Genomic DNA, 8,783 nt, shown 5'->3' with positions numbered 1-8,783 from the left:
TGCGTTGATACAACCAGGTCTCACGTTTCTTAGGATGAGTCAGCAAACGCTTTTTGGAAACCCCGAAGTCTCCACACCTCGTACGTTTCGCGCTGCCTTAGTCTCAGGGCTCAAGCCCCTTCTCTTCAGGCCGCGTCACCAAGGGAGACAGGGCTGCGGGGGGACGCGACGCACGGCGAGCGTGATGACGTCCTCGAGCCCCGCCCCCACGGCACCGCCCGCCGACGTAAACCGCCGCCCCGCGGCGTGGAGGGCGTGGATCCCTGCGCCAACACCAGGCCACGCGGGGTCTCCGGAGCGCGGCATGGCGGGGTTGGCCACCTGGGGCCCGTGGCCCTATGTCTTCTGGCTGCGACGCCGGTCCTGTGCACGCTGCGGGGCTGCAGCCGCCGGGCGGTGGGCGCCCGAGGGGCCGGGAGGCGAGCCGGGGCCCCAGGCGGGTGTGGCCATCGTGTCCGCAGCCAGCGTCCCCGAGGCCGAGCTCACTTTGTGAAGCTGCGCCGGGACAGCGCGGCCGACATCTTTCCGCGCTCTGAGGACCTGTGCGCGCTGCAGGACTCGGTGCCTCTGCCCTCCGTGCGCGCTTCCCTACAGGAGGGCCTGCTGGACTTAAGGCCGACCGCCTCCGCGGGGTGCACTGGGCGCCACTCCTGAGCACCCGCTACCCCTGATCTGTATCCAGAGCTTCTTCCAGCCACGGCTTGTCGAGACAGGTTTGTACTTCCCGCTTCCAGGGCCCCTCGTGTGGGCGCTGAGAAGCGGGGTTTTAAATGGTGCAAGGTGGAGGGTGGGCACTAGAACCAGTGCCCAGTGCCCGGGTGTGCGTGCACTAGACGGGGCGTGCGGCCTAGGACTCCTGCCAGCTCGGTGACCCCGGCCGCGTGCCTTAAGGCTTCAAGGTCTCAGTGTTCCCATCTGTAGCGTGGGCTGAACAGGACCCAGTCTCTGTGGTGGATACAAGGATGCACTGTGTTAATGCTTCTAGACTCTACAAAGTAGAACACTTTGCACAGTTTGGAGCATCGTTAATTGTTGCACAGATGTTACCTGGTCTGTTGAATGACTTTGCCTGGTGCACACCAAAGCGATTAGGAAATAGATATATCCCGGCTTCATTTCCTTTCCATTAAAACAGGGCTCAGGAAAAAAATTGTTTTTCAATAGTCGTATCATATAGTGCAAAGAGCAGCGGTGTGAAGGCAGCTTAGGGTGTGAATTCCAGGGCTTATGCTCTCTGTGGCCTGGGCAGGTTTCTTTTGCACTGCAATCCCCACACTTGTAAAATGACGTTAATAACCACTCTTTCTGTGGGTTCTTAGAATTAGTTAAGCAGGTTATGTGTGTAAAGTAGCCTGGCACTTGAATGAGTTGTCAGAACCAGTGGCTGCTGGAGACGATGCTTCTGCCGTATGTAATCTTCCCTTCTACTGGGCAGCAAGTAAACACAAGCACAGTAGTCAGTGCTCTGGAAGAAGTGAGTTCTGGTGCTACAGGGCACAGAATCTCTTTTTTCTTTAATTTTTATTTTATATTGGAGGATAGTTGATTTACAATATTGTGTTAGTTTCAGGTGTACAGTAAAGTGATTCCGTTATACAGATATCCATTCCTTTTCAGAGTCTTTTCCCGTCTAGTTTGTTACAGGATATGCAGTAGAGTTCCCTGTGCTATGCAGTAGGTCCTTGTTGATTATCTAGTTTATATACAGTCGTGTGTATATGTTAATGCCAAACTCCTAATTTATCCCTCCCCTCCACCTTTCCCCTTTGCAGAGCACAGAATCTTGGAAGGGAGACTTCAGGGTAGGATTCTTGGAGGAGGTGCCATCCTTTCTAAGGATATGTAGAAGGTCCTGGGGTGGCCGGAGAGAGCAGTGTGTGTTGAAGTTTGAGAAATATAAGAAAATATGGCAAAACTAATGTACAGGACTGGAAGTCAGGGTTTTGGAAAGAAATGAGAGTGGATACTGGAAACTTAGTGAGGCCCAAGTGATGGGGGCCTTGTTTGTCCTGTCAGAAGTTTGGATGTTTATCCTGAAGGCTGTGGGAAATTTCCACCAAAGAACAGTGAGATGGACTCGTGGTTTAGAGGCTCACTCGGACCTCCATGTGGAAGGCAGTTGATTCGGTGCAGCGTGAATTGTAATCTGAGGGTCCCACTTAAGTTATAAAAGGTGGGACTGGGTTTTGCAGATCTGAGAGAGAATGGGTGAGGCCTGGTGACCAGTTAGAAAAGGGAGGGCAGCTAGCGTGGGTGACACTTTACAGCTGCATCTTTTTGAGAGATACAGAGCACAGTAGAAAGGGATTGGGGGTGGCGAGAGGATCTTACTTCATCTTCAGTGCTTTAGAGGGGCCTGGTAGACGGGTCTGGACCCAAGGTACAGATCTGGGCTTTTGGGGAGGACAGGTGTTTGGAGGCATGGTAGAGACTGAGGTCATCCACAAGAAGATCCAAAGAATCCTAGGTCTGAGAGATTTTTAAGTGGGTATATTTGAGGATGTTTATAAGCTGTGAGAAAGTAGCCAGCAGACGAAGGGTGTAAAGATCTAGGACAGGAAATGATTGTTCATTTGATTTTGAAAAGCTGAATACTCATCGTGTGCCTGGCCCTTTTCTAGGATCTGGGGTTCACACCATCTGTTATCTCTTCTGCAAGAACAGTTCAACTCATCCCCTGGTGAAGAGAAGTCACATTATTCTTTGCATCCCATGCAGGTATAAGAACTGTTCTGTACCTCTGAAGGGACTTTACTCAACCAGTGTAATAAGTTAGAAATCAAAAGAAATTAGAGCTGGAAGGGACCTAAAAGGCCACTGTACTTAATTTTGCCTAATATTTTACACTGAATGTAAGAAAAGTTTATTGCAGAGCCCATTCTCTTCAGAGTTCCTTCACTGAACTTACTTTATGTCTTGCACCCAGTGGGTCTATCCTGTAAATTTTGGCCTCCTCCTCAATTTGCTTCTTCATCCATATTACATTTTGCCCAGACTATGGCAGAAACTCCTGGGTGGTTTCACGGCCCCTGGGTTCAGTTCCTCTAAGTTCATGTGCCTACTCGGGTTAAGTGATCTTCTAACATAAACAGATGTGCTTAAACTAATGCTGCTGATGGCTTGCCCACACAGAGTTAGTGCAGACTAGCCGCCCAGCGTGTGCTCTGCACGGAGGCGTGTAGTCTGAACTGTGTTCGGCCAAGCCTCCTGGGGCTCTTTGCCCTGAGGAAGGGGAGCTTTTTGTGATCACTCCCTTTATCTAGTCGGTCCTTCAGCAGCGGGGAGCATTTTTCTAATCAGCGGAGGCACCCTTGCTCAGCCAGTGGTAGCCCCAGGTCTCACCACCTGTGAGATACAAGCCATGCTCTCTCCCAGGCTTGCTTGGGCCAACACCTCTATTTTCATTTCTGTCTCTTCTCACACTTGGACCCCTGGCCTTAGTCATCCCCACCTGCAGCGTTTACAGTGCCCAGCAGGAGTCAGGCTTGAGTGTCTTTTCACAGATGTTCCCTCTGCAGTTAATGCACCTCCTACTCCAGCTCTGCGTAGCCTCATCTTTCTAGACTGTACCTCAGGGTTATCATGAAGCCGTCACTCAGATATAACTTTTTGCCTCCATGGGAACCTCTGTGCATAAAGGTTACGTTTATTTGTCTCATGTGATTGAAATTTGAGTTTATACATCTTCCTCCTTAATGAAGGCTTTAAGGGCAGGAGTCGTTCCTAATCCTTAGCACAGAGCAGATGCTTTTGTTTTTATTTAGATACTTTTTAATGATGATAAAATGTATGGTTTAAATCACTCATTTTACAATAATTTTGCTTTAGGTTGTGACAGAAATAAAGTTTACAGAAGTCGTGTTCCTGCGATAAGAAATAAAGATGTGACCTTCCAGTTGTGTAAAGCTCATAAATGCTGTGTAAGTGCGTCGGGTGCGCTAAGGAACGTGGAGCGAAGTGGGCTAGTTGTGAGAGAGAGAGACTTAACTATGTTAACAAAGGTAAGCCTTCATTGTGTGCTGCCAACATTTGATAGTTGCTTTTGGGGCGAACTTAACCAATAAAAGTTTAAACTGTTCGTCCCCATTAAAGGGATTGAATAATTGGCTTCTTTGGTGCACCTGTGTCTTTTGAATTGTCCAGTTGGGGATGGAGGTTTAGAAAGTGAGTTTCAGTCTTGTTTAAGTCTCTTCCCATCAGACTGGTCTCGTGATTTCCTACACACCATGACTGTCTACCTTTTGTTGGTGTTGTTCAGGCCTGGATTGTCTCCTGTAGCTGCTCAAACCTTGGTCCATTCTCATTTGTACCATGGAAGTTTGTCATGCTGGATACTGTCAGAATTAATCTTACTTAAGTTTGTGTTAAGCCACAAACCACATGTTTTGTATATTTTCTGTTTTCTCTGTTTGTTTATATTTTTATGGTTTCTCTTCAAGAATTAGGAAGGGAAATAGCAAGATGTAAGAGCAAAAAAGTCATCATTCTCTTTAAATTGTTAGAACATCTATCTGCAATCATAATTATGATGCACTGTGGTATGTGTTAAAATAGTAAATACATGTAACGTCCCGTAGGAGCAGCAAACTCAGTGGTGTTGGTGAGGGTGTGTCATGGAAGTAATCACAAAGCAGATGACTCTTGATTAGGGTCCTGAAAGATTAGTGTGCCTTCCCTGTGTCCAGTAGTGGTCTGGAGGGGTCAGGAAGCCTGCCTTTCAATTTGAGGGAACAGTGGGTTTGAGGTCCTCTCTCTTCTATTGCTCTAGTACACTGCATAGCAGCTAATAAAATACTGGGTTTATAGTTGGTGTTTAAATCGCTGATTGATCATCAAGATTGGCATGTATCATTGGAAATGAAAATCGGAGGAGTCTTATGCTTTTTAGGTTTTTCTTTTTTTTTCCTTTGTCTCAAAAGTATGTAGTACTTTACTGAGTGGTTGGGAATAAAGTTTGCAGTATTCAGTATATTCAGTTTTAGTACCTAAATAGAATTAAACTGTTGATGTAAACTGGAATAACACTTTGTTACTGACGAGTTTTAGGATGCATCAGTTCATCAATTACCTGTTTGGGAAGATTGTAGTTAATGATTTTAAGAATGTGGCTATAAACCTCCAATTGACTCAAGAAAAGCAAATAAGTCAAGATTGACAAATGTATAGGCTCTTCATCTTATTGTGTGTGTGTGTGTTTTTTTTCCTTTTAGTTACTTGTCAAGGTATAAAGAACTCTATCACTGTTAAGACAGTAAACTTCACGGGGTATAATCTGACATGGCAGGGAACAGATCACATGGTCAAGATCTTAAAGGTGATTTTATGTTTAAACTTTCATGAAAACATATGTGATTGAAGCACATTAACATATTGATACAGATGGCAGTTAATTTTTGTCTTATCATACATGTGAGTGCAGCTTTTGTTTTGTAGAAAAAATATGACCAAATGGTGATGTGAATTGCTGTTGCATAAACTATAGTGTTGAATCCCCAGTGTTTGCACTTGAGTTTAACAACTCTGTGGTTTCCTATCTTCTTCCTGAGACACTTAATCTCAGGTCCATCCTCGTTACACAGAGTGGTCAATTAGAGAACGATTAATATCACCATTTAAAGAAGTGAGACTGAAATCTCAACCATCCTGAACATAGGAACTGAAGGGGCCTCTCAGCAGTTCAGAGAGTTATTACCAAGCCAGTCGGCTTAATGCTGTTCAGTTTTCTCCATAGCAGAGCCTTCCAGGTCCTTCTTTTGAGCTTATTTATTTTTATACACAATTCTGTATGGATACTGTACATAATACTAAATAGTTGTATTAAGTGGGTTTAACTGGTGATGTATTTACATGAAGATCTAACTTTGTTTTGTTGATATCTTTTTAGGGGCTTTCCATTCATCAAAGCTTGTGATGTATGTAATCAGTTGCTGGTGTGTAGCTATCATATTTTTGATATATAGGGCTTGAATGGGGAAAGGTGGATGGTCATTCTTCTTGCTTTTTAAACTGACAGAGCCTTACAAGAAGCATTTCCCTCTCTGAAATAAATCCATGTAAAACATGTTTGGTCGCTCTCCCAATGCAACTGTGTAGTTGTGTGGATTTGGCACACAACGGGCAGCCTTGTGGTTATGTCTGTAAACAAGGAAGCCAGTTTTCCAGTCCGCAAATCAGCTGTTACCCAGGGAAACGAACTTGACTGCCATTTCTGACCCCTCACGTGGAGCTGTCATACTCAAGAATGTTCACATGTTTTCAAGAAACGTTGTTTGCGGGCTATATGTACAAATTCCTGATCTGAAAGCCAATATAAAGCAGCATCTCCCAAACCTCTGCTCTCTCACCAAGGCCACACACATTCCCTCGCTTATGGCCTCGTGGCAAGCTAATACTGTCAGTATCAGATTCTCCTTCCCAGTGGTCTTGGGAGACTGCGTAGTTGCTCTGTGAAAGGCACCACTGCTGAGGTTGAGAGAAGAGCGTCTTGGGAGTCAGTACTGGCCTTGCGTTCCCGGAGAGAGGGCTGTGCACCTCGTTCTCCTGTTAGGGTTTTCCTATGCCGCAGGGTTTGCTGCCTGTTGTCAAAAGGATGTCCTAGTGACTTGTCTTCTGCGCGGTTATATAATCCCAGCACACTTCTTTATGATCTGTAGACTTTTATGGGGTTGTGGCCAGGTCAGGTTTTAAATGTTTGGAAATGTCCTATTGAACAACTTTGCATTGGCAGTGAAGCTTGCTGGGAGAATTGTATTACTGTTGCCCTAGTTTTGGCTTGAGGGTGGTGAGAAGATGAAATTTTTGATGGGTCAGTTTTAGTTGTGTATGTGTATGTGATTTATTTTTTAAAATTCTAATGTCTATTATTCACAGCTTAGATATGTTGACTTTCTGATTATTCATCAGTCCCTTTACTGATGTATTTTCATCTGAAAAAGTACATTTCCTTCCAGACTGTTTTTGTCTGATGGTGAAGAATAAATTTTTTATTTGCAGTATAAAGTTGATCTGAGAAAAAATGTTTACCTTGGATCTTCGCTGGGCTTCTGTGAAAGAAACTTAATAAAATAATATGGACAATTCCCATTACTAATCCTAAGCACGTACAACAGAGGTCTGTACAGTAACATAGCAAAAATAAGTTCCTGTAATTTTACTTAGTCATTGCCTGTTTTAGACTAAGGAGCAGTGAGAGACATTTATAAAGAATGATACCTCAGATCACTTTTGTTAAATGTCCTCTAATATTTGGATACTTGGTATCTGGCTTGTGTTATCTTTTATACAATCTTGTCTTCTTTCTTTGCACTTTAGTGTAACAACTCTGTGATCTCTTATCTTCTTCCTCAGACACTCAGGTCCATCAGAATTTCCTGTGACTGTGACAGTAGAGAGTCCTTCCTCCTCAGAAGTGGAAGAGGCTGATGATTCCTCAGAACGTGTTCACGAAGAGCCAGAGAAAATCCGTTGGAAACAAGAAGCAGTGCAGGTACAAAGTTATCACTTTAAAGCTATAGAGAAGACTGTTTTTCAAATGGAAGCCTCATTGCAACACGGCACAGCTTGTGTGAGGGTTCTGTTTTCTCCTCCCATCTGCATTGTATCCCCTTGAATGGTTCCTTAAGCTTAGACCAAGGTGAATGGTGGACATTTGAACTCTAAGAAATAAAAATCAAAACATGTCGTTAGTAATGTATTTTCCTTTCCTTAGAACCTTAGTATATTAGATGTAGGGAGAACCTTAGTGATCATAAGATAAGGAAATTGAGTTCTGAATGAATACAGTCAGCTGATTCAGTGATCTTGTTTAAAGATGAGGAAACTGACAGTTCTAGTTGAACTCTCTTTTTTTTTTTTTTTTTTTTTTTTTTTTTTTTTTTTTTTTGCGGTATGCGGGCCTCTCACTGTTGTGGCCTCCCCCGTTGCGGAGCACAGGCTCCGGACGCGCAGGCCCAGCGGCCATGGCTCACGGGCCCAGCCGCTCCGCGGCATATGGGATCCTCCCAGACCGGGGCACGAACCCGTATCCCCTGCATCGGCAGGCGGACTCCCAACCACTGCGCCACCAGGGAGGCCCGAACTCTCTTTTTATAAGAGGAAAAAATGGTCTCATTTTAAATAAAAGTAAAGTTGAAAAACGTTTTGATGTTGATATTCTCCTTTCCTAAAATCAAAAATATCAAGAAGCTACATTCTATTACCAAATAAACCTGACCTCTAATGTCATTCCATACTTTTGTTTGTATGGATGGAAAAGAAAAATTGATTTTCACAAGAAATTTTTGCACCTCAAAAATAATATATTTTTTTTATTTCAACTTCAATGCAGAGCTGAAAACTTCTAGTAAATAAAGGAACACCATTTGGGGAGACCTTGTCTTTGTGCTATGAAGTCCATGTTTAATTTTTAAAAATTATTTAAATTTCATTACTTAAATTTAAAAATTATATAATGTGATTTTCTTTTCATATGAAACATGAAGCTTGACAGGTTTCAGAACTAATTATCCCATTATTGTAGGACTGTGGGAATTACTGTTTGATTTTCCAAAGAGAAAGTTAGATTTTTATTTTTTTAATGAAAATTAATGATAATATAGAGAAATTTTAAGAAAAGAACTTAGAAATTATGAGTTAGAGTAGGAGAAATCTATAGTTCATGTAGAATTACCCCCTTTCGTTTTATAAATGAGCACCTACAATTTGTAGCACATAAGTGGTTTATTAGTAAATGGCAGAGTACGACAAGACCCTAGTGCATCTAACCCGCATTCCTTGTCATTTTA

General features: G+C 43.5%; 1 long non-coding RNA gene across 2 annotated transcripts; it reads left to right on the top strand.

Moving 5' to 3' along the window:
* The first annotated feature begins 490 nt into the window (after positions 1-490).
* Positions 491-7,432, top strand: LOC309797669. Of its 2 annotated transcripts, XR_014292771.1 has the most exons (4): positions 491-713; positions 3,829-4,001; positions 5,211-5,314; positions 7,348-7,432. It is a non-coding gene; the product is annotated as an uncharacterized lncRNA (long non-coding RNA). The 2 variants fall into 2 exon arrangements; XR_014292772.1 differs by lacking the exon at positions 5,211-5,314 and having other exon boundaries at positions 7,348-7,418.
* The last annotated feature ends 1,351 nt before the right edge of the window (positions 7,433-8,783 follow it).

This window comes from Mesoplodon mirus (genome assembly GCF_964341445.2).
Source record: "Mesoplodon mirus genome assembly, contig: HAP1_SCAFFOLD_856, whole genome shotgun sequence".
Lineage (NCBI taxonomy): Eukaryota > Metazoa > Chordata > Mammalia > Artiodactyla > Ziphiidae > Mesoplodon > Mesoplodon mirus.
The sequence above is the reverse complement of the archived record's forward strand: the minus strand, read 5'-3'. Positions and strand labels throughout refer to the sequence as shown.